Source organism: Pinus tabuliformis, chromosome 7 (assembly GCF_031772625.1).
Source record: "Pinus tabuliformis cultivar Carrire ecotype Pingquan chromosome 7, CPIR1, whole genome shotgun sequence".
In the NCBI taxonomy this organism is placed as follows: Eukaryota; Viridiplantae; Streptophyta; class Pinopsida; order Pinales; family Pinaceae; genus Pinus; species Pinus tabuliformis.
The window spans coordinates 1,878,286,589-1,878,314,148 of record NC_142293.1 but is presented as its reverse complement, the minus strand read 5'-3'; positions in this window follow the sequence as shown (position 1 = coordinate 1,878,314,148).

The following is a 27,560-nucleotide window of genomic DNA, read 5'->3' as shown; positions in this document are numbered from 1 at the left end:
AGGTGAAAAAAGTGTCACCAATGGAAATGGATGAAAGGAAAAGATAAGGACCATGTTGCTATTGTGATAAAAATATTCACCGGGACACAAATGCAAGGAACCAAATTTATTTTAGATTGATGCAATTGAAAATAGGTTAGATGATGAGGCCCAGCTTGCTAAAGTGTCTGGGGAGGATGTAGTGGAACCCCAAGATAATATAGTAGGTAATACACCAACACCTGATGAGAAGATTGCCTCACTTCATGCATTAGCAAGTATTTCTTCTCCACAAACACTCAAAATTGGAGGCTTTATTAAGCATCGATCAGTGGTGGTGTTGATTGATAGTGACAACATGCATAATTTTATCTGTAATCGAGTTTTTTAGGTCATGCATTTTTTGTGAGGGTAGTATCCAATTTTCAAGTCCTTATAGTTGATGGGGGGACCATAAAATGTGAAGGACATTATGAGAACATAAAGATATAGATGAGGAACCATCACCTAAAAAAGCACATGTTTGTCATTGAAATGGGAGGTTGTGACATCACCCTCAGAGCATAATGGCTTCAAACACTAGGGCCCATTTCCATGGACTTCCAAGAGCTATGTATGAGCTTCAAACAAAATACATAGAATCATATGCTCTGAGGGCTCTAGGCAGGTGCTCTTACTATCATCAACTCACATAGAATGGAGAAGATTTTTAAAAAGGGATACCATGGGATAGTTTCTCGATTCTCAATGCAATCTAGGCCATTGAATAAAGCCCTACCAACATTCATACATATCTACAAAAGGTGTTGAGTCACCACCAATATGTGTTTGAAAAACCCAAGGAGCTACCCCCTTCTCAGGGTGAGCATGATCATAACATCCCTTTGATTCCAGGTAGCCAATTACCAAATATATACCTCTATAGGTATCCATTTGCACAAAAGAATGAGATTGCGAGTATTATTAGGGAGCTACTAGAAGCAGATGTTATTCATCCTAGCACCAACCCTCATTCATCTTGATCCTAACTTAAACAAGAACACAACAAATTACAGATATAACCATAAATATAGAGATGCATCAAAAATAACACTTCATTTCATTAATATCAAATACTGAAATATGCTTACAAACTGAATGAAACAAGACTAGCTTGGGTGATGGTAGCTTATCTCTAAGAAGAGATGTGGTGGCTACATGCCTCTGAGCTATGTTACAATGAGGCTTAAGGGCCTATTTATTATTAAAAAAAATGAGAAAACCCTAAACCCAGGAGATGTAACACCAAGGGTTTGTGGCCCCGTTGGGGTTAGTTGGGTAGCCAACTTCCTTGGCTCATAACTTGGTCATATTATCTCCATTTGGCACGTACAATACCTTGTTGGAAAGGTCTCTCTGAGTACTATAGGATTTTCTACAGGCCTTTACCCTCGCCATGGCCTTGCAATGAACCTCAAAAAAAGTCGTTTAGGGAGGTTAAAACTGCTATGGAAGTTCAGGACCCGAAAAACTACTGAAAATAGTAAATACTAAAATAACAAGGAAAAAATATATGTAGAGTTAATATGAATACAAGTTGGTTAATGTAAATTTTTTAGATAAATGATGTATATTTAAAAATAAAAATTATTCAAAACAAATAAAAAAACTCTTAAAAAAAACAAATATATATATATATATATATATATATATATATATATATATATATATATATATATAATTAAAAAAAACAAAATAATAAAAAGACACAACAATTAGAAAAAACACACACAACCATAAAATTTTAAAAAAAAAAAAAATCATATATATATATATATATATATATATATATATATATATATATATATATATATATATATATATATATATATATATAATTAGAAATCACACCATCCCCAGGTTTTTAAATATTTTCATGGTTATGATTACTTTAATCTTTTAACACTTACATGGAGAAACTCTATCCATTCAATTTAACCATTAAAATTGTACTAAACAATCAAATATCTACTATATTAGATGTAAAAAAAAAATTATCACTTTAAGTTTACATATTTTAGATGTAAAAAAATTACCACTTTGAGTAGCCTTTATTCTACCTCTTTTCAAAGGTGTTTGGATTCAGAATTAAAATCCAATCCTGCCATCAACCTTCAAAGACTATCTATTCTATTTTAGTGTAGGGTCAACACACATTTCACTGGAGCGAGTCATTTGATCTAAAGGGACACATTAAAGTAACAACTATAGAAGTACACACCATGGATCAACACTAACTTTATAGTGACAAATATGCTCCACCACATCATAAAATTCCAAAAATGAGTTTGATCATCTAGTGCAAAAGCTAGGTGTTCTCAAGACACTAGCAACTAGGGTTTTAAGGGTTTTTGATGAAGACCATCTTGTAGATGAGAAAACCCATTTCCTCAGTGTTTTTAAGAAGAATGGTAAAATTAGGTTCAAAGGTATCAGGCCTTTTTTAAAAGCTAGCCAAGGTCCTCAGACTAAGAAAGAGTATGTTGAAGTGGCCTCTAGTGTCTAACTTCCCTTTCTACAAGGGGCTACTGACAAGATTTTAAGGGTTCTTAGTAGGCATAAGGTCGTTTCCACCTTTAGACCCTTAAAAACGATTCGTGGCTCTTTAAGATTGGTTAAAGACCCTGTGGATCCTAAAAACATGAAGGGTGTTTATTTGATTCCATGTTCTTATGGAACCCACTACGTTGGAGAGACAGGTTGTTCCATATGTCAGAGGATTCAAGAGCATGCGGTGGACCTTAGACATTGTAGGACTCGCTCCTTTGATTTAGTGGAACATGCTAAAAAGACTAAACACCATATCTATTTAGAGGATTCCATTTCCATCATCATAAATTAAGAGAAGCCATCGAAATCTAGAAGAGAATTAATAATCTTGACAAAGATAATGGATGGAATATTAGTGGTTCTTGGGTCCTTTCCCTTTGTTCCCAATCCCCTTTTGTTTTTTCCCCTCCTTGTTTTCCTTCTCTTGTCTTAGTTATTCTTTTTCTAGTAATTTATTTTGCAATGTTCTCTATAGTATCTAATTTGATTAAAAAAATAAAAATAAATAAATAAATTTATTTTATTTTATTTTTATTTGATTTGATTTTTAATTTTTAATTTTATCATTTGATTTTATATATTTTTTTTCATCTCTTATTTGTTTTATTTATTAGTTAATTTTGATTATTGTTGAATTTTCTTATTATATTAAAATTTGAGTTATGAATAGGTATTATTTTTACGAAATAATAATAGTAATTAATATTAGATAATAAAAAATAGAAATAATTTAATAAATAAGATTACAAATAGTTAGAAATTAGTTTATTAATTTATTAAATTATAAATTGTTTATTTTAATTAATTCTAGAATCCTATAATGTTCCATTTTTTAATATTAAAATATTTGACTTAGTGACAGTTAAATTTTTTTTAACATTGCATCTCTACTATAAATATTTGATGCTGGATCTTGCTCTCCATCTTGGTCATGATGATGAACCTCAGTGGAGGTTCGAAACGCGTCAACCCTAAGTTGTCAATGTGATTTTTTCGGAAGATTTTTTTTTAAATCATGAATCACATAAGCCTCCAATCTAAGATTTTTAATTATTTAATTAATATTATTAATATTTTGATAATTTAGGTTTTTTTTGGTTAAGTAAGAGTGGAGCCTTCAATTAATCGAAAAAAAAGATTACGTATGGTACACGTCTTTACAAGTGTAAAGACCAACAAAAGATAGACCTGTTGATGATAAACAAACACCAAGGTCAACAAAACCCAAAATCTTACACACAAAAATAAAATTAGCCCCTTGGTCATTATTCCTAAGTGTTTAGACTGTTGATCTTTCCCCAAATCTTATCGCTCAATACCCCCAGTTCTTATCGCTCAATCTCCACCGTCAATCTTACCTTCAATTGGATGGTTGATAATCTCTTCGATCAACAGAGTTACACAGTGAACCTGCACTGTAGATCAAAACCCGTTTGATCCGACGGTCCTCAATGATATTGCATCAGAAACTTGTGCGACACTTACCCTCTCCATGGAGCTGATATAAATTATAAACCTTGGTCTATAAAACTTTGGGTCCGCTCTTAGACTTAACCTTCGACCATTTTAAAACCTGATAACCCTTTGATAATGAAGGCCATCAAATCCTATGGCCTATGGCCCTTCAACTAGCATGGTATTTACCAAATGCTCAACCCCTGTAGTTAGCTATGATGTAAGCATTGATTGTGGGATCGACGGTTAGGATTTACTGTGGCACTTCAACCAGGTTCAAGGACTTCCACTCTCTCCTACTCCCGCTAGTCTTCCTCGTGCTCATTATTCATGGTTTGGAAGTACTCCATGTCTTTGGTTGCCTATCATTGATAATCATCATGCAGTTTACCAGAGGGCATAGAATCCTAGTCGTACAAAATATAGCCTTCCTTACATAGCACTCCTTCATTTTCCAGATGATAAACTAACATATTGGCTTTTCTTCGCACATGAACGAAGCTGGCAGTTCTCAGGGTTCACAAGTGGGAATGAATACGGTGAAATACCTACGAGAGCCTCCAATGTTTCGACACTTTTCCAAGTGTCATTCCATTACACATTTTCTTGGCTGCATTAATGACCAATTCAGAGTTAGCTTCAATGATGGCATTGTGTAAATTTGACTCCATCAGGATTTCCAGGCCCTGCTCTAAGGACATGAGCTCTGCCATGTTATTAGTGGCATTCCCCAAATGACTGTGAAATATATCCTTTATGCACCCATGCTCATCTCTTATGACACCATTAAATCCAACCATCCCTAGGTTGCCCTTAGAGGCCCCTTCTATATTGATTGTCCAAAAACCATGAGGAGGAGGCTGCCAGATATCTTTACCAACAGTTGTTTTGCTCACACCCTTGACAGCGCCTTGGGGAACCAGGGAATGGAGAACCAACTACAGCAGTATGCGAGCATCCTGGGGCGAAGGAGGGTCCTTACGAATTTTCCACATAAGGGCTCCTATTATATATTTAAGCTATCGTAAAATTTGGACAATGATGTTTTAGGTCGAGCCTATTTTTTTCTTGAAAATCCTACCGTTACATTCTTTCCAGACATCCCAGATAATAAATATTGGAACCAGAGTCTAGGCCTTGTTAATGATTTCATTATCTGAGAAGTCTTTCCTCCAATTCCTCAAAGTGTTGCTGGTGCTGAGTCTATCCCTGTCAATTTGCCTGAAGACTGAGCCCACCCAATTCCATAAGGTAGAGGTGAAGGGGTAGAGGTTTAGTAAATGTTCCATCATCTCCTCCTGTAAGCCACATAGATGGCATTTGCATGGGCCAAAAAAACCCCTTTTCAGAAGATTCTCCCATGTGAGAATTTTCTTTTGGTGAATCAACCACACAAACAACTTGATTTTCATCCATTGCAAGTTCTGCCAAAGGTCATTCCAAGCCTGATCAGGGTTTGGATAATCTAAACATAGGGCCATGCATTTAGCTTCTTTGAGGTTGAAGGTGCCTTCAGTTTTTTGACCCCATCTCAGTTGGTCATACGAGGATGACACCAAAATCTTCCTCTGCTCCAAGTCAAGAGCAAGAGAATCCACCTGGGCCTTCAAAGGATTCTCTTCACTATAACCAAGATCCTTCCACATTCTCCATTTACCAGTGTTCCTTACCTGATCCTAGAAGTCACTTACCATAAGTAAACCTTTTTTGTCAGTGTAATTTTTTTAGAGAGGTTAGTTCTTCCCTAAACAGATTTGGTTCCTGCTGCCAGTTATCCTCACAAAACTGTGCAAGGTTCCCATCTTGGATCTCCCATAAACTATGCTTCTAAACAATGTTTCTATTCTCCCAAGCAAGGTTCCAAATGTGGGAGCCCTTGATGAGCCCTGACATTCTGATATGATCCTCTCCTGCCAATTGTTTGCATATTTCTGCTTCCAAAGCTTGGCCCAAGGAGTGTCTGATTCCTTGAGCCACCTCCACAAAGGTTTGGCTCCCGAAACGCTGCTAAGGATTTCAGGGTCATGAAGCCCCAAAACACCATGGGCCTTATTTTTTCAGAGCTTTTCCCAAGCTACCAAATCCCACTTCTTTTTCTCTTCCCCTTTGCCCCAAAGAAAATCTCATTGAATACTCTTGATTTGTTGCATAACTCCTTTAGGAGCAGGAAGAGTTGAAAACATGAAAATGGGTATAGCCTGCATGACAACCTTAGTTAGCACAAGAAGCCCCGCTAAATTCAAAGACCTGTAAGTCGATTTCTTGACTTTGTCCTGAATTTTATTAGTTACTGGCTTCCACACTCCCTTGCTCAGAGGTTTCTTAGTAAGAGGCATTCCAAGGTACTTGGAAGGTAACTGATCCCTTTGAAACCAAATAATTCTAGTGAGGTTCCTCTGAATAGCAATGTCTGTGTTAAAAAAGAACACCTTTGATTTGTCAAGGCTTACCTCTGTACTAGCGGCCAATGCAAATTCATTCAGGATTTCTTTGAAAGCTTTGGCTTCCTTGACTGTAGGAATGCCCTGCAGCATTGTGTCATCAACAAATTGTTGATGAGTAGAAGCAACACCATCCCAAGTAAGTTGTAGACCATGGATTATTCCTTCAGAATTTTCAATTTTGATCGCTCTGCCTAGCCCTTCCATCATGAGAACAAAGAGGAAAGAGGAGAGCAGATCCCCTTGTCTGAGACCCATAGAAGGCATAAAGGTTCTAGAGGGAGAGTCGTTAAGAAGAATGGAGAAGCTAGCCATGGACACAAGGGCCATGACCCATCTTATCCAGTTGTGGTCGAAGCCATAAGCTCTTAGCACTGCCCTGATGTAAGACCAGCTTAGCTTATCATATGTTTTCACTAGGTTAAGCTGCATGATCATACCAGCTCGCTTATTTCTCTTAAGAGAGTGTACCACCTCATGAGCTTGTATGATGTTGTTGAGAATCTGTCTTCCTTCCACATATCCAGTTTGCTCCTCTAAGATGAGAGCAGGAAGAAGAGGCTTGAGTCTGTTAGCGATCACTTTGGAAATAATTTTTTACACCACATTACATAAGGCTATGGGTCTGAATCTATTCGGTGTCATAGCTTTTTCCTGCTTTGGAATCAAAGCTATGAAAGAGGCATTAAGAGCTTTCAAAACAGCTTTGGATCTTCTAGAGTCTTCCACAACATCAAGGATATCTTGTTTGATTATTTTGCAGCAAGCTTTGAAGAAGTCCACATTGAAGCCATCCACGCCAGGAGTTTTCCCATTTTGCATCTCATTGATAACTTCACTAGCCTCCTCTTCAGACAATGGCGTGTTAAGATTGTGGTTGTCTTCCCTGGTTACAAGCTTAGGAATGAACTTGGTGAATTTGTTAATGAACCAAGATTTGTTGATGAGAGGCTTCTATGTTATGCTAAGGAAGTGTTGAACTAGGAGAGATTCCATTTCTTTGTGAGATATGAGCTCTTTCCCTTGAGAATCTTTAAGTTTTAAAATTCTGTTATGAGATCTGTGATCCAAGGTTGATCTATGAAAAAGCTTCGTGTTTCTTTCTCCTTCTCTAATCCATTGCACCCTTGATTTTTGTCTCCAAAAAATCTCCTCTTGCATGCATCTATCGTCCCATACATTCTGAAGAGAGTTAGCCATAATTTTCTATTCCTCAATAAAACCTTATGAGATGATGATCTGATTAATCTCTTGGGGTTTCTGCTCAACTTCTCGTTTGGCTTTAAAAATATTACCAAACTCTTTTTTGTTCCAATTTTTAAGCCTAGATGTGATGTGTTTAAGTCTCTGTTGCAACATAAACATTTTAGTGCCTTGAACGGGCATATCTTCCACCCACCATTTGTCAATATTGCTGGTGAAGTCAGGGTGAGAGATCCAAAATTTTTCAAACCTAAAAGGTTTGTTCCTCAGTGTACCCATGAAAGTAGCTTCAATATGGACAGGCCATTGGTCTGAGCCTCCGAAGGGAAGGATTGAAACTGACATATATGTTGGGTTGTGTTATATTCTTTCCACGACTAGCCCACGTAGTTAACTAGGGGTTAGAGGGGGGGAGGTCACAGGGGGTTTGAGGGGCAGGTCCATAACCCCACTTTATGGGGTCTGGGGCAGCGCCCAGGAAAATTTTGGTTTTGGACCCCATGTTAGGTTGGGTGGACCCACCTATGGTTTTGTGCATGATTTTTGCACATGGTTTTGGACGCGATGGTTTTCGCTCCATGGTATTGGATTCTTCGACATGTATAAATATGTATTGTAACACTGAAAGGAATATAATGGAAAATCAAGCTGGTAGTCCCGATTTTGGGGTCTAGGGGAAAATCTCTATGTATGTGTTTTTTATGTGTTATGCTCTCACATTGTTTATTTTCTGGTTTTAGAATTCGTATGCATGTCATTTCTATATGGGGTTAAAACCTGCATTTGGTATTAGAGTTGTTTTGGTTTCAAGGGGATGCCTTTGTTGCTGAGGGGTTTCGCTCGGGCCTGTGGTAGACCCTATTCAATGGGAGATTTGTGAGATTGATTTTGGTGGCGAAAGAAGATGGCGAGCAGTGGAAAGATAGAGATCGATAAATTTAATGGTCAGAGTTTTGAGTTATGGAAACTCAAGATGGAGGATATGTTGGTGGATAAATATCAATGGATTGCAGTAGATCTGGGTACTAAATCAACGGGAGTGTTCAATGAAGAATGGAAGAAGTCGGATCGGAAGGAAAAGAGAACAATATGATTGTGTGTCTCAGATTCAGTATTGATGAATGTATCAGGGGAAGCTATGGCGAAGGCTTTGTGGGACAGGTTAGGGATTTTGTACCAATCTAAGTCTCTGGTGAATAAACTGTTCCTGCAGAAAAATCTGTATAACCTAAGGATGAAAGATGGAGACTCGGTGACATAACATCTGAACGTATTTAATACTGTGGTAGGTTAGTTAGCATCAATTGATATTAAAATTTTAGATGAAGATAAGTGCATCCGTTTGTTGTGTTCTCTACCAGATTCGTAGGATAGTCTGGTTATTGCAATAGGTAGCAATGCAACTGCCTTGTAGTTTGATGAAATAGTCTCATCCTTGCTGATGGAGGAGATGAGATGAAAAAATATGGAGAGCCAGAATGGTGATGCCTTGTCTGTACGAGGACGGTCCCAGAACAAAAACAAAAATAAGTCATCGAGTGGGAGATCTAAATCTCCAGGAAAGCCTGTAAAGGTGGTGTTAGCACTTGAGATTTCACCCTAGGCTGAGGAAGGTAAACCTTCAAGGCAACATCAAACCATTTCACCTCGTAGCTAGCCCTACGGGGTATGAGAAGGCTCTCTCTGGTCTATCTCAGTAAAATCTTCAATGGCGAGATGACCCACAAAAGTAACACTAATATTAGGCTAGTAAACTGATTAGGAAGGTTGATTTGGGGGTTTTTAATTACGGGGTTTTTCTGGGCTGCATGGGCAAAATCACAGCTTCAAACAGAGAAATATAATGAACAACACAGGTTGACGACTGAGGCAAGGTAGGCAAGGAATTTAGCATCAAATCTAGATTTTTAAATGGGATGGCAAGACTGGTGAGGAGCTAAGGAGGGCAAATAATACTTTGAATCCTCCTTAAACAGAAGAAAACATTGAATATGAGCAAATTTATAGGAGGAGCATACAATACTATGAATTCCTACCTAAACACTTCATTTGCTCAATTAGATATGATCATGAGGTGAATGAAACATAACAGTTTACATATGAGACAAAGGGAAAACTTATGCTAAATTAACATACCACATGAATCTCAGAAGTTAGAGCTGTGAAATTTTCATTAAAAATCCCTGCAGAAAACTGTACATTGAAAGCTCTGTTCTAGCACTCAGCACTCAGAAAAAAAAACTCCCTCTCCCCTTCTCCAAACAAATGAATTTTTTTTTTAATACATAAAAACCAAACTGCTGCCCAAAACAGGGGCGCTGTTTTAACTAACATTACAAAATGTAGGAAAGGGCGTTTCCTAAACATAGAACAGCGTTCTGTAAATCTTATGATAATTAGCCAGTTAAGAGATAAATCTGGAGCAAAAATCCCATGAAATCATAATTGAGGATCGAAATAGGCGAATTTGTTTCTTTTGAAATCTTTGGAGCGCTGATTAACTGAGGTTATAGATAAGAAAACGAATTTTATGCATCTGGTAACAGGTGTCTTCTGGTGACTGAAGTGAAGAGCAGGTGTCAAAGACGTGCGCCATATTTTTCTTTGGTTGACAACGGATTAAAACTTATGCGATCAATGCCAGCAAGCTCTATTTGACACATAAGGGCCTTATTTCATCTAGATGCACAATAATCGCAGAAAAGATTGGATATAATGCCATAAATGTTCCTTCATTAGAATAATTCACTGCTTCCTTGTTAAACATCGGGCCTATATTCGACTGTTTTGCTGCTTCAGGTGCATTTTTCAATACAAAAGACAATGTATTGGCATCTGTAATTCCCAAATCGTACGAAGAATGTAATAAGTTATTCCCTGTAGTTTGGAACGTGTGTTGAAGAACAAGCCTCTTTGGAGCAGCAACACTATATGGGAAAAACTGAGAAGATAATGCCATTTCCACAACACTCAGCTGTACAAGCAACTGTAATGTTACAAGATTTGATAACCAACTCCCCACAATGTGCATCAATGGACCAACACACAAACCAACAATAATTCCAGTCACACAGGCGACAATAATATCTGAAACAAAATATCCATAGGGTTCTGGGACAACACCAAGCATTCCCATCTTTTCAATAATAAACTGGAAACAGAGTCCACCAACGTAGAGCGAAAACGCAATAGGCAAAATAAGTGGAATAATGTAACCACGAGTGACCTAAGCAAATGTCGACCAAAGAATTTGACAGAGATCGTGAAAACTGGCCACGTTAAAATCAGGAATACTGCCCACCAAAATGTCAAAGAAATTATATCAAGTCCAGTATAAAAGCCAATTGATTCCTATCAGAGGTTTCAGCAATATCCTGGGCGCACCTTTCTCCCTGTTTTGTAACAGTCCAATCCTTGTGCACGGAGACAACGGAACGATCATATAGTTGAGGAGTGAATTCTGTGCCTGCCTCCGTAATGATCGTCCAAGAGTTTGCGCAAGAAGCCTCACAGTCAATATATAACCCACCTTCATTTAATCTCAATGAACTGCTTTCTGGTGAACCATTTGATGCAGGACAGTTGAAATCCAGCTTTGACGTTAGCCTTCGGTGTAAAGAACATTGTATCTGGCTTAGACATAACCCCTGGTCTTCCAATTAAATCAACAACGTATTCCCTGTCATCACCACACTGCACAATACAGGATGAACCATCATCCTTCCCGCAATACCTACAGCCCCGAGCAATACGACAGGGCAAGTCAATGGTATCTGCTAATACTTTGAACAACAAAGCCCGATGCCTGCAGAGGCCCACAGAAAGACTTCCTATTGAAAAAACAATGGAAGTTAAACAGTCTCTCAGCATCTTACTGCTGGCATCTCAACGCATCATTAGGTCTCCATGCTCAGTGGAAGCTGCACCCCCATCAGGTTGCAAACAAGGTTCCCGAGTTGTTCAACAACCTCTTTTTTATTAGCACAACCATAAACAAGACTTAAAGCCTTGTTTTGAAGTTCTCTTAGATGAGAGTTCCCCCGCTTATCTATCAAAATGACTTCCAACGAAGAAACACTTGCATTAACAGATTTCAGTGATTCCAGTGATGGCATTCGACTACATTCCCTTGAGTCACTCTTTGCGCCCCTCGTGTGTTGCATTCCTTGCCATGTATCAGAGTTTGCCCTCTTTTAAATTGACTACTCCAACACCGCCATCTCCATCTTTGTATTCAATAATGACAACGAACCAGTAAAGGAAGTAGTGGCCCCTTCTTAAACATATAATGAGCTAGTTTGTGATGAAGACTGCACCAAACTTCATAAATACCCAACAGCCCTGATAGCAACCTCCGCATCTATTACCGTCTTTGAACAGGCCCGACTTCCTACTGCTATTTTTGGTGGGAAAGGAATCTGTTTCACCAGGCTGACATATGCGCATTGACCACCTTGGACCTTTTCCCAAATCTTATTTCAGTGCAGAATGAGATACTGCTGTAATGCCTCTGATTACTGATCATGTTCTGTTTCATTTGTGCAGGGATAGGAGTTTGAAGTCATTGCTGCCTTTTGGATAGCTGAAGAATAAATTACATAATCTAGAGCTGGAGAATAAATTACATAATCTAGAACAACATATTAATGATTTCTTCTTCAAAACAGGGTTTTGAAGAAGAATCAATCTCTGACATGAGACAGAGTCTAACAGGTGGTGTGCTGGAAATGTGGAAAGGAAGGGCACTACAAAAGGGACTGTAATTCTAAAGCTCCTAATAAAGGAAAGGGATCTGATGATGCTCCTTCTACAGAGGCGAAAACCACCTCAGATGAAGGTGGGGATGTGTACTTGGCTTCTTCAAGTACACATGTAGATCATGAGGTGTGGTTGATTGACTCAGGTGCATCCTTTCACTTCACACCCCATACAGAGTGGTTCTCCGAGTATGAGAAATATAATGGTGGTAATGTCTTCTTAGGGGATGATAGGAAGGCTAGAATCATTGGTCACAGAAAAGTAAAATTGAAGTTGCAAGGTGGAAGGTTTAGAACACTTCTGGGTGTTCTGCATATTCCTGCGTTGGCCAGAAATCTTATTTCTGTAAGCAAGCTAGATGATGCAGGTGTAAAAATAGTGTTCGAGAAGGATACCTGCAAAATGGTTTGGGGAGCACTGGTATTGATGCGGGGAGTTCAAATTGGAACTCTGTACAAGCTGCAAGGTAGCACTATTATTGATGGGTGCAACAGTTCTGTGGTTCCTGAAAGTGGAGCAGAAAATCTAGTGGTCTCTGGAGAGAAGACCATGTTGTGGCATCAAAGGCTTGGACATATTGGAGAGAAGGGCCTTCGAATACTTCATGGTAAAGGTATGGTAGAAGGTATGAGTAATAGCTCTCTGGATTTTGATTTCTGTGAAAATTGTCTATATGGGAAGTAGAAACAAGTGAGTTTCCCCTCTAGTAGTAAGAGGGTGAAATAGATATTAGAGCTTGTACATAGTGACGTGTTTCGACCTGTGAAGGTTCCATCACTGGGTAAGTCTGTGTACTATGTATCATTTATAGATGACTTCTCAAGGAATACATGGATATATTTCCTTCAGAAGAAATCTAAAGTCTTTGACAGGTTTAAAGAATTCAAGGCTCTGGTGGAAAACCAGACAGAGAAGAAGATAAAGGTGCTGAGGACAGATAACGGTGGAGAGTTTTGCAGTAAGGAATTTGAAGAATTCTGTAAGAAGTGTGGTATATCACGGCAGAAGACGATTCCATATACACCTTAGCAAAATGGAGTTGCAGAAAGAATGAACAAGATGTTGATGGAAAGGGCAAGAAACATGCTCAGTGGTGCCAGGTTAGGACAGGAATTTTGGGCAGAGGCAGTGGATACTGCATGTTACCTGGTCAACAGGTCACCTTCATCAGCGTTGGAGGGTAAGACTCCACAAGAGGTATGGACTGGTAAGAAACCCTCTCTTTCACATCTGAGGGTATTTGGATGTGATGCATATGTACATGTTCCAAAGGAGAAATGAACCAAGTTGGATAGTAAATCTGAAAAGTGCATCTTTATTGGGTATAAGGATGGTTTAAAGGGTTATAAGCTTTGGAACCCAGTCACACGGAAGGTTGTGTACAGCCAATATGTGGTGTTTAGAGAGGTAAAGGATGTTATTAAACATGAAGTCCAACCAAAGGAACTTGAGAAGATAGAGTTTGAGCTAAAGGAGGAAGAATCAGACTCTACAGCAGAGAAGGAATCAGAAGATGAAGAGCCACAAACTCCGGGTGTGGGAACATCAGTTCGAGAAAGAAGGAAGCCATAAAGGTATAGTCCATCTGGGTTCTGTTCAAATTTTGATTTATCTATTATTGATGATGATCCAAGAACTGTGAAGGAAGTAGTAGATTCAGAGGATGGAAAACTCTGGAAAGAGGCCATGGTTGATGAAATGGCATCTTTACACAAAAATGAGGCTTGGGAACTGGTGGAGTTGCCGGCTGGAAGGAAACCCATTGGCAGCAAATGGGTGTTCAAGAAGAAGACAAATGCAGAAGGAAAAGTGGAGAAACACAAAGCTCGGTTGGTAGCAAAAGGTTATTCCCAGGTGCCGGGAATTGATTTTGATGATATTTTTTCTCCTGTTGCCAAGGTGACTTATATTAGATTACTTTTATCTGTTGATGTTACTTTTGATTTTGAGGTAGAACAGATGGATGTGAAGACAACATTTCTTCATGGGGATTTGGAAGAGGAAATCTACATGAAGCAACTTGAAGGCTTTACGGTGAAGGGTAAGAAAGAACTGGTATGCAAGTTAAAGAAGTCTCTGTATGGGTTAAAATAGTCACCAAGGATGTGATATCGGAAATTTGATACATTTATACGGGGACTTGGCTTCACTAGAAGCAAAGCAGATCACTGTTTGTATTTTAAATTAATTGGTGACCATGTTAGTTATTTGGTTTTGTATGTAGATGATATGTTGCTAGTTGGAAATGACAAAGAAATTATCCAGGATTTGAAGACCCAATTGTCCTTCAAATTCGACATGAAAGATCTTGGTGTTGCAAACTATATTTTGGGCATGGAAATTAAAAGAGATCAAGCGAAGAGGAAGCTCTGGTTAAACCAAAGGAAGTATGTCGAGACAATACTGCATAGATCTAATATGTAGGATAGTAAATCAGTGAAGGTTCCTATTCGTGTAGGTGTGAGGTTATTTGCTGAATAGTGTCCCAAGACACAAGAAGAGGAAGAGGACATGTCCCGTGTTCCATATGCAAGTGCAGTTGGTAGCCTGATGTATGCAATGATCTGTACTAGACCAGACATTGCACATGCAGTGGGAGTATTGAGAAGGTTTATGTCAAAACCAGGGAAGGATCACTAGACAGCAGTGAAGCGGGTTTTCAGGTATTTGCATGGCACTAGTGATTATGTTTTGTGCTACCAAGGAAGATCAATATTGGATAGAGTGTTTGATATTCATGGCTTTGTTGATGCAGACTAGGCTGGAGATATGGATTAGAGAAGATCTACAAGTGGGTATGTGTTTAACCTATTTTGAGGTGCAGTCAGTTGGATGAGTAAGAAACAATCTGTAGTGGCACTATCAACTACAGAGGCAGAATACATGGTAGCCACTCATGCAAGAAAGTAAGCAGTTTGGTTGCAGAGATTGTGTTCAAGTATGGGGTTAGTACAAGAAGCTATAAGGATAGACTGTGACAGCCAAAGTGTAATTTTCTTGGCAAAGAACCTTGCATATCATTTAAAGACAAAGCACATCGATGTTCAGTATCACTTTGTGAGGGATATGATAGAAGACAAAAAGGTGTTGTTGGTAAAGGTGGACACTTTGAAGAATACTGCAGATGCATTGACAAAATCTATGAGCTCTGAGAAATTCTCTTGGTGTAGAGAGACAATGGGCGTTTCAGGGCTAGAAAAATGACTAAGCTCTCTTGTGGCCTCCTGTGGAAAGAAAACAACAAGTGGGAGAATGTTGGGTTGTGTTATATTCTTTCCACAACTAGCCCACATAGTTAATGGGGGGGGGGGGGGGGGGGGGGGGGGGAGGTCATAGGGGGTTTGAGGGGCACCCATAACCCCACTTTATGGGGTCTAGGGCAACACTCCAGAAAATTTTGGTTTTGGACCCTATGTTAGGTTGGGCGGACCCACCTATGGTTTTGTGCATGATTTTCACACATGGTTTTGGACGTGATGGTTTTCGGTCCATGGTATTGGATGCTTCGACATGTGTAAATATGTATTGTAACACTGAAAGGAATAGAATGAAAAATCAAGATGGTAGTCCTGGTTTTGGGATCCAGGGGAAAATCTCTATGTATATGTGTTTTATGTGTTATGCTCTCGCATTGTTTATTTTCTGTGTTTTAGAATTCGTATGTAGGTAATTTCTGTACGGGGTTAAAACCTACAATATCAAGGCCTTTGAGAAAGACGTTCTATGAGATTATGAATCTATCTAGTTTGGAGGCGACTTGAGGAGCCCCTCCCCTCTTATTATTCCAAGTAAAAGTGCCATTTACTGTTTTGGTGTCCACTAGCCCCATGTTATTCATGAAATTCTGGAAGGCAATGGAATCTCTACCTAGTTTTCTGGTACCGCCTTTTTTCTCTGTAAGAGATCTGACCATATTGAAATCCCCAGTCAGAATCCATGGCATATCAAGATATCTCTCTCTCAGTGTCTCAAGGGAGGTGAGAAGCTTAAGTTTGTCTTCTATTTTTTGAGGACCATAGACATTACTGATCATGTAGATCTCCTTATCACCCAAAGGTTGAATCAATAGCAATATATAGTTCCTAGAAGCTTCAACATCCAGGATTCCAAGTTTTTGAGGATCCCATAGAGTAAGAATCCACCCCGCTGAGTTATCTGATTTAACCTCGAGATACTCATACTTGATTAACCATTTTTTGTGTATCTCTCTGATCTTGTCCATCGAACATTTTGTTTCTTGAATAAAAACCATATTTGATTTTCCTACTTTCATTCTATTGCCAAGAGTTCTTTGTTTCCTTTTACTTCCTAGACCCCTAATGTTCCAAGTTGTAAGCTTCATTCAGAAATGTTTGTAAAGGAGTAACTATTAAGATCCCTCATCTTGCCTGAGTTAATCATAAGTTTCCCACATTCGGTCAACATCTTATTCTGTGTTTTTCTTCCTCTTTTCCTACTCCGGTTCTTGGAATAATGCATCGGTGTATCCTCCATCATTTTCACTCACATATTCTCTTAGCCATCCTGGTTCCTTTTGACTCTAGAATACTTCGTTTGTGATTTTTAAAGGAAGATTTGTATAACCCTGGAAAACTCCTCTTTTGGCAGAGATTCTACCCCTTTGGTGATTCCATGTTCTAGAAACTTTTCTAGATCTAAATTCTCCCTCTCTAGGATCTCCTGCAGTTCATGGTCTTCCATTCTAGCCTCACTTGGGGTCATCTCATGGTCCCTACTGAGATCCAAAATGTTCCACATATCATCCTTTTGTTTGTTGTTTTCTGGTATATCCTCCATATTAGTATCACTTTCCTTCTCAGTGGGAATCTTCTTTGATTCCTAGTTTGGCCCGTTGTTTTCGACTACTTCTTCTAAGATCTTGAAACTTTTGTGACTAGGTTGTCCATCTTCATTAATATTATTTTGGTACTACTTTCCTCCTTTTCCTTTACCCCCAACCTTAGTAAAACCTTCAGGATCCTTGCCTGTAGTGGCTTTCGTATTGCTCTCTAGCTTGTTCAATGGGCAGTCCCTGTATAGGTGCCCGTGCTCATGGCACTTACGACACCTAAATTGGACATGTTAATAGTCCACCACCTACACCCATTCCTCATCATACACTTCTAAAATGATTACATCCGGAACTGCCCCAGATAAGTCCATTTCCGCACATATCTGGGCGAAGGAAGTGTATTTGCCTCTTAGAGTAGCATCTGAGATCTTGATAAAATGCCCTAGCTTGTTGCCGATAGAATGTAGAGACTCCGACAGTGAATAATCTAAAGGAAGGGAATAGAGTCTTATCCATACCAGCACCAAGGTGAAATTTTCTCATTCTAGGACAAAGTTCATTACCCATGGTCTCATATAAGGGCCTGCAGAAGCATAAAAATAGGGTCCTCCCTCGAACACTTTGTCTTTATCCTCTAATCTTGTGAACACCACCATGAAGAAACCTTTTGTTGTTGGGAAAAGTATCCAATACGGAATGACCCTATCCCACTCTAAGGTTGATAGTACCTCAGCAACAAATGAATGCAAAGCTATTCAAGATTACTTCTTTATGAGATGAGAGAGAGAAGAGAAGGATGATCTACTAACCGTTATCTTGCGCTAATAGTCGATCCAATCCTCACTCCTTGCTGCTTGCTCCTAGCTCCTTGCTCTTTCACCGGCCCAGCTACACAAAGATCCTGTAAAAGCACAAGAAAATGAAACTACAAGAAGCATACATCCATAATCGATTCAGGGATTAGCATAAATCAAATATACAAGCATCAATTCATCATCAAGACACATGCATATAGAAGAACCTCAAATACTTTATTAATAGAAGAAGTAAAGTTCTGAGAGGGTTACAACCATAATAGGCCCAATCTAGCAACACCTCCCAGTAGAAAGAAATCTCCTCTTCACCTCCTTCAAGCAAATCACCCAATAGCTTTATACTCAAAGCAACAGCACTTCCTTACTTGCACAAAATTCCCACCTCCCTAGACCTCATGAGAGAGATCTATATATAGGGTTTTGGAGAAAGGATGAGTCATCTTGAGACTGGCATGAAGTTGACTAGTGTCCTCTCCCACTTTAGTTAATCTTTAGTTCTTGAGTCCACTTGGAGATTCTTGCTTCCACTTGGAGATCAAGACCCTCTTACTCATCACAAGGCGAATTCCTTGACCCAAGTGTCAGTTTGGAAGCTTCCTGGGTAGTTGACACCTTGCAGAAAGACTGTGCCACTTGACCAATCTCGTCCAGCGCAGGTAGCCTTCATTAGATTTGACATTCAGTGCAGGTACAGAGTGGAGCATTTGACATTCAGCGCAGATGCTCAGTGGAGCAGCTGACATGATCCAAAAATAGCCTGTTTTTGAGTGTTTTCAGGTGGAGAACTGATTTTCAGTGCTGTGGTTTGCTGACCTTGTTCCTCTAAGGGTAAGAACAACATGTTTAGGGACTTTGGATCCCTCAAATTATTTACATTTCATGCTCCATGCTGTTAGGCACAAAAATGTCTATAACAGTTGCCCCCTAAAGTATGAGGTCGTTTATCGGGTGAAATGCTTTATTAGGAGGATCCGAAGTTCATTCAATCGCTGAGAGGTGCCCTGCAATAAAATACAATACAATAAATTATTTTTCATTCTGCCTTCATGATCTAGCTGAGGCGGGAATTCCCATGCTCAGCTTTATAAATTCATTTTGGTACATATAACAGACGACCGTCTGATGATAGACTGATAATTCTCTGCTGAAATTATCATCCTTTGAGTAGGATGATCATCTGCTGCAATAATGTACATATCAAATGTCCTTATATTTCCTGAATATATATCGCAGCCCGGATGGATGAAACTAGATCCGGGGTCTTCAATCTCGTTCGATCTTCACTCTAAGTACAAGTCGATCCATGTGAGAATTGCGCTGAAGTCGAACATGGAAAGACATCGCTTGATTACCGGTCAATAATGTAAACCGTTAACAAGCGCGAGAGGTATCACCAATAATGACAATGACCCTCAAGGTACTGCAGTACAATGCACGTGGTGTGAATAAAGGACTTGGCGTCGAACACCACGCAAAATCTTCTGGTCGAAGGTCATTGATGTATACCTGTCGCCGGAGTGAGAAACTTACCATTGAGGCATGCAAGCTTCAAAGTACTGGGGGGGGTGTTCCTAGATCAACTTCTTGGATAATGAGCTGAAGTCGACAAGAAGCGATCCGTCAAAGGAGGGCCTTAATGAATCCCACATCAGTGACATGGAATGGAGCTAATGATTTTAGTGGAGGTGAAAACAATCTGTGAGATATGATTCAGGGTGGCGATCATGGGTGGATGAAGGATAATGTATGGCAGTGGATGGGACACGGTTGACTCTTTCTGAACACATCTCTTGAACATATAACAACACTGATGTGATGGATCGGTAGCATTACCCCAAATACGGATGGTTTGGCGAAGACCATGGTGATGAGACCGGTGAATGAAACAACCCAACCCGAAGTGGTACGGAGGACAAAGTGTCATGTTCAAGAGCGACTTGCTACCATTAAAGCTTTGAGGTTCTCCCAATTTTTCCCCAGTCATTTCTGACCAGTACCTCTTTATTTTTGTCAAGCTTGAGGAGGATAACATATGCTTGTTCTATAACCTGCCCTTCGGGCAAGCCCATTGCTATTTTTTAACGAGCCTAGCGATAGGGAAACTCGTTCTCATCTAAAGACAAGTTTGTCGCTATTTAATCATTTTAACGAGTCTAGCGACAAAGACGACTCGGTCCTTTTCATTTTTAGAGAGTCTGAAAAGGTACAAAAAGTTAACTCCAAAATTCCTTTTTCGTCATCTAATCCCTTAAGTCCGAAAAAGTATAAAACAATACAAAAGGGATGAATTTTCGATAACTTTAACGAGCCGAATAAAACAAGCGCTCGACCTTTTTGTGCAATAATCCCTCAGGTCCAAAAAGATTAAAATCTAGAGGAGGGATAGCTCTTCCGGTCCTTTTAACAAGCTGGAAGGCCAAAACTTGACAAACTTTTCATATTTTACGAGTCAATTGAAAAGAGCTCAAAGAAGACTCGCTTTTTGAGGAACGAGTGATAAACAGGGATAGCAGCAGATTCCAGGTACAAGTTGGAATTTTCCAATCATGGCAGTGTCACAAGGATGGCTAAGTGAAATCACTCTTCGCAGCTGTTCCTCAAAAAGGGTAAACAATCATATGGGGGTGAACGATCGGCCAAATGAAATGGAGGTGGCAGGTGCAAACACGACCAAGGCTTTTATGGCTAATAAATTTATGATCACAATGGTTATTTACCGGGATAGGTTCATTTTTTAATGAGCTTGAACTATGGTGGAACCCTTGCTCACGCTTTTCTATTTTTTAACGAGCATAAATTCCGCGGTAAAACTGCTCGAACTTGCGTTTATTTTTTAACGAGCATGAACTTCATGCTAAAACTGCTCGATATACCAGTCATAAGATAAGAATGTCTCCTGAAAGATCCCATTTTTTATAGAGCTTGCGCCTTACCAAAGCTTTGCTCCTTCTCATCCTTTCTTCATGCAAGTTCGAAAACGGCTAATCCCAAAAACAGATAAATAACCGCCCCTAGCTTGCACTCCAAAAGGTCTGCATGCCCCCAGGTGTAAAATACAATTTCAAGGCTGCCCCTACTTATCCGATAAAACATTTGTTTTAAAGGGTGAGGCTTGCTTCTTTCAGGTTATCCAAAAAATGGTTTTATTTGCTGCCGCAAATGAAACTCTTTCTTCGGCGATGTCTATCATTAGGTTATTCAAAGATGGTTACAATTTGTTGCAGCAAAGGAATCTCTTTCTTTGGAGGCTGCCCCTACTTATCCTTCAAAACATTTGTTTTAATGGGTGAGGCTTGCCTTTTTACCCAAAGATGGTTACAATTTTCTGCCGCAAAGGAATCTCTTTCTTTGGTATTGCCTACCTATTTAGACAAAGGTGAATGACTAGAAATCATCAAACACATAACTTTAACAAAAGAATCCTATCCCAGAACAACCCCTCTTCCACATACGGACGGGGTACGGACTAGTCATATTCTTTCGCGGAAATTCTACCCTATACCCAGGGTTTCCTCTGCCCGAAGCAGACTAGGATGCATGCCCCCTGGGTTCCAGTCCCATCTTTCCGAATCACTCGCACTCATCGGGAAGGAGGACTGGGGGTGGAGACATTTCTTGAGTGAAAAGACCATTGAGGGTTGGTATTTGACTATTTGCGATGCGTGATCCCGGAAATGAAAGTTGGTCTACGAGCTTGACCACCCTTCCTTCGTGTGGAAAACACATTACTCTAAAGAGTGAGGAGACTATAGCTCCCATGCAATATATATAGTCACGTCCAAGGAGTAGGTTATAATCCAAGGGTCCTTGAATGACCATCATGTTCATTTGAACGGTCTTCCCTTTCAATGTAACAGGCACATTTGGGAGGATCCCTAACGGTCGATTGGTTCCTTTATCAAAGCCCGAGAGATTTCTTATCTCAGGCAAAAGCGTCGGGGAACCCAGTGCTTTCCAAGCAACAGAGGAAAGGATACTCACAGACGCCCCTTCATCAATGATAGTTCCAGCCATCACCATTCTATAAATTTGGACTATGATTCTGAATGGTATACTGGCTGGTAACCGGGGTCTGCCTAGTTGGTTCCAATCAAAGGACACAACCAGGTTGCTCGGTGGTGGGACCGAATACACGGCCGGATACGATCCCGATGATGTTCCTTCCTGCGATAAAGGAATGGGCACATTGCCCTGATGCTCATCAGAATCTGTGTTGATGAAAAGAATCTGGATGGTGTCATCCTTATTCTCTTCCGTGAGGGTCTCATTTGAAGATGAATCTTCAGTGACGGTGTCATTTGAGGATGAAACCTCTAAAGGAAGAACCGGGTCAACTGCCGTATCGACCTTTAGACTTTCGTCTGGTCTGGATTCAGTAGGTTCATTTTCAATGACTGACGCTTCAGCTGACCACTTGAGCGGGCCAGCTGTGTTTTCAACTAACGAAGGACTTGGCACGAGTTTTTGTATCCAGGAGGAAGTCTCAACGGTGAAACCGGACGATCTTCCAAAACTCTCTTTGCTTCATCTAAGAAGGGACAACGGTGGATGGCGTGATCGCCTTCACATAGTCTACAGGGGGATTTTTCTCCCCCCTTTTGTCTTGATCCTTCACTTTCGCTGGTTGACGGTAAGCACTCAACCTGGCTATCAGAGGTTGAAGCTCCCGAATTGTGCAATCGAGGGGACCAGTCCCTTAGTATCCGAGGAATACAGGGACAATCTCTATGGAAATGGTCTCCTCTACATATGACACATGGCGATTTAGGCCTGGTCTGTGCTGTGTGTGGGTTTTTGTTAGATGTCTTTTGCTTGCCCCTAGTCGCCTTAGGCTCCTTCTTCTTCTTCTCTTTCTTCTTCTTTTCCTTCTTCTCTGTGGGAGCTTGGCTTTTGCCGGCTCTACCTTTTGAAGATGAAGGATTGGAGGAAGGGTTAGAGGAAGTAGAAGGCTGGTGGAAGGCTCTAGACTCATCTAACTGTTGACTCGACTGCTCAGGAACCATGGTGTTCTGAACTACACTAGTTGAGAATAGCCAAATAGGCAGGCCAATTGTCAGTCCTGGAAGCGACAATGTGGCCATGTGGGGCGCACCAACTTCTCCCCAAGAGGAGAAAGGACTAGGATTTACATCATGTGGAGTTCCTCGGTTGGGGCGTTCCATGTTCTCAACTTAAAGATCAACGCGGGAATAGGAGGTGATTATGTTCCGTTTAAAATAAATTTTATAACGACGCTTAGACACAACTTGCTTTTTCACTTTTTAAGAGTCGAGAAAAAGCTAAAGATGACTCTAGTCTCCTTCCATGTTTTAACGAGCCCGAAGTGACAAATGCTCGGATGGACTTTTTTAGTTATAGAGTTTGAAAAAGGCCAAAAGAAACTGCTCTGGAGTTCTAGGAATAGGGTGTGCCAAACCTTTCGCAAAACCACAAAATACGTTTTACGGTACGAGTGGTCGATCTTCGTGAATGCTGTGTTCACTGCATTGCGATCAGTAGGGCGGCCGACACGGTTTCCTATGGATAAAGGCTTTGATCCTATAGGGGTCTCCCAATATATACGCGACGGTACGTGGGAGCACAAGTCCGTATTGATACTTATCGCTTCATCGTGGAGGAATCACCCAACCACTCAACGCTAAGATATCACGTTTAACGATGCCAGAACACGTCTCTAGCTTAGACCTCTATGTGTTTGCGTTATGTTTCAATGCATTGTTATGTAAATTCAATTTATTTTAAGGTTGATCTTGTTTAGCGGTTTGCCTTTATGGATCACCACGAGATGTATAGTAACACTCCTGAATGCAGTCTAAGATGATAAGCAAGCTTTTCAATCTTTCAACTTTGAAAACCTTAACTACTGAGGGAGAAGGAAGATAACACCTTTTCACACAGATCATAGAGCACACACTAATGCATTTTCCTAAATCAACATGCAAACCGTCATAATGCACATGCACAATGCAAGTATTTCTTTTCTCTTTCTTAATGTTGATGAATTGCAAAAAGAAAGCTGTTGTATAATTTTGAATTCAATTTCAAGCGAAAGCAAACAAGTTTGTCCAAAATCGAAAGACACCTTAATATTTACTTGTTTCGACACTAGAAATATATAAATTCAAACCATATGATGAAAGCGACAAGCTCAATCAGCTATGAACAACAAACAACTAACTCTTAAGATCAGAACGACACTTAATCACAGATCTAGATCTAAGAGGCCACAGCAAGACTGGTTCACTTTCGTTATGGGAAACTGTAAATGACACAAGAAATACAAAAGAACAAATACAGTTTCTTTATACAACTGAGGCGGAATAGTGACAAAGGAAGTTGGTTTTAGATAGGCACACTGACTGGCAACAAACAACAAAAACAAGAGTGAAAAAAGGGCAAGACACAGTAGGAAACCCCAGTAGCTCAAGCCAAGACTGGTCCAGCGCAGGTGGAACACTGCCTGTTTGACCTTCAGCGCAGGTAGCCCCTTCGGGAACTGCGCTGAAATGCAGACAGCCTTTGTACAGCCTGCACTGAAGAACGAGACTTTCGTCTCTCTTGGTTTCCGGGTCACAGATTGCTCAAAAATTCACAGTTTTTGCTCAAATCAGAAGCTATCAGTCAAGGAGACACTAAGGGATGGAAAGGAGGATGAAAAGCTATCACTAAGAGCTTATTAGAGTCCTTGTGGATCAGCTCTTCAAATCATAATCTTGCCCAGAAACTGAGCTAGAGTAGCTGCCCTCTACTTTGTATTTGATAGATCCAAATATAGTTCGATTCGGTACTCCATTTGTTTATGAAATGAATACAAAAAACACAAACAACCAAAAAGATACGATCCCCAGCGGAGTCGCCAATTTGTTGTTGGGAAAAGTATCCAATACGGAATGACCCTATCCCACTCTAAGGGTGATAGTACCTCAGCAACAAATGAATGCAAAGCTATTCAAGATTACTTCTTTATGAGATGAGAGAGAGAAGAGAAGGATGATCTACTAACCGTTATCTTGCACTAATAGTTGATCCAATCCTCACTCCTTGCTACTTGCTCCTAGCTCCTTGCTCTTTCACCGGCCCAGCTACACAAAGATCTTGTAAAAGCACGAGAAAAGGAAACTACAAGAAGCATACATCCATAATTGATTCAGGGATTAGCATAAATCAAATATACAAGCATCAATTCATCATCAATACACATGCATATAGAAGAACCTCAAATACTTTATTAATAGAAGAAGTAAAGTTCTGAGAGGGTTACAACCATAATAGGCCCAATCCAGCAACACCTCCCAGCAGAAAGAAATCTCCTCTTCACCTCCTTCAAGCAAATCACCCAATAGCTCTATACTCAAACCAACAGCACTTCCTTACTTTCACAAAATTCCCGCCTCCCTAGACCTCATGAGAGAGATCTATATATAGGGTTTTGGAGAAAGGATGAGTCATCTTGAGACTGGCATGAAGCTGACTAGTGTCCTCTCCCACTTTAGTTAATCTTCAGTTCTTGAGTCCACTTGGAGATTCTTGCTTCCACTTGGAGATCAAGACCCTCTTACTCATCACAAGGCGAATTCCTTGACCCAAGTGTCAGTTTGGAAGCTTCCTGGGCAGTTGACACCTTGCAGAATGACTGTGCCACTTGGCCAATCTCGTCCAGCGTAGGTAGCCTTCATTAGATTTGACATTCAGCGCAGGTACAGAGTGGAGCAGTTGACATTCAGCGCAGATGCTCAGTGGAGCAGCTGACATGATCCAGAAATAGCCTGTTTTTGAGTGTTTTCAGGTGGAGAACTGATTTTCAGTGATGTGGTTTGCTGACCTTGTTCCTCTAAGGGTAAGAACAACATGTTTAGGGACTTTGGATCCCTCAGATTATTAACATTTCATGCTCCATGCTGTTAGGCACAAAAATGTCTATAACACCTTTGGACCCAAGGTGAAGGTCAATTTCCCCCTTTGGTTTCCAGTGGTTCCTTATCCATGCTTGCAAAGCCTTCTCCATCGGCCAAATCCCCATAAATTTACAGATAATAGAATACTTTTACATGTGATCTCTATGTACCTGCAGCACTAGGTCACTTAAAATGACTCGAGGAATAGTGGTCGACTTTGGTTTACAGACCCCTGATGTACTCATAGGAGCAACTTTCGGACTGCTAACCTCTATCCTCTTCTCCTTACTAGCTTCCTCGTGAATATCTTCATGTCCTCAAGGTTTGATCGTTTCCGATTTTCTGTATTCTTAGCCTCTATTACCACCTCCGTTGGTTTCTTGAAGTGATGCAATCTAAGTCCCTTGCTTCTGTCCACAACCACTTGATTGTAGGAGGGACCTGATCCCCCTCCTTCACACCCTACCATGGTGACCAACGACAAAACCCTTTGTTCGCCTTTTAGGGTTCGGCTCAAAACCCTTCTCTAGATCCCCTTGTTCTTAAGTCATTTTTTATAATTTAGTTATTTTTTAAGTGAGATTATAATTTTTTCATTTAAAATTTATTTTAATATATAAATCTATGAATATTTTGAAAACTTTATAAGGTATTTAAATTGTATAAAATTAATAATTATAATTTATAATTTCTATATTTTTTAGCAAATCAATGTAGATCCATCTTAACTCCAGATCTATCAAGGGCCAACATCTATTAGAGTGAAATTGTGACATCCCCTGGTAACCTCATATGAAAATGCATGGAGTTAGAAAAATTTTACATAATTTACCCACGGGTAACTATCCAATTTACTATTCTAGATTCCTCATTGGCCATTAGATAGAATCTTCACCATTACTTAGAGTACTTTAGTAAGGAAATAGTGAGTTACATAACCATTAACAAGCTTTGTTATAGCATATTGACATAAACATTTTGATGTAACCTTGCATCATTTTCACGTTTCCATTAACTAGATTAGTTAAACACATGCTTGATATTATAAACATCACATCATGCAAGGAATCAACATCATCAAATTGACACAAAAATAAATCACATCATTGAACAGTAATATACCTTGTAAACCCCTTAGGGTGAAAATCAACAAACATTTAATTTTATTATTAAACACTTGTGAGGGTGTACACCCCTCATTCAATGGCTTATAAGGGAGTCCATCCCTTAACCATTTTCATAAAATATTTCAAGGAAATGTCATTTAAATAAAATTATCTAGCTAAAATTACAATCACCATGATATCATTTATCCACAAATCTTCAATCTCTATATCTTTGTAGCCTGGTTGTTCCTTAAGTGGGCCATCTTATAGCTCGCACTCATCTGCATGGACCATTAATTCTTTACCTACCACCATGTTAAACATAATATATCATTTGCACAAGTTGTCATCCTTTCCTGCCATTGTTTTTGTCAGCATACATTGATATCATGATTACATGAAGTATTAATCAACCAATTCATAAATCTATACTAGTGATGCTACACTATCTATTCACGTACATTCATGAAATGCAAACAAAATATCGTGACATGTTTCCTTTAATAACACTACATATGCACTAGTTA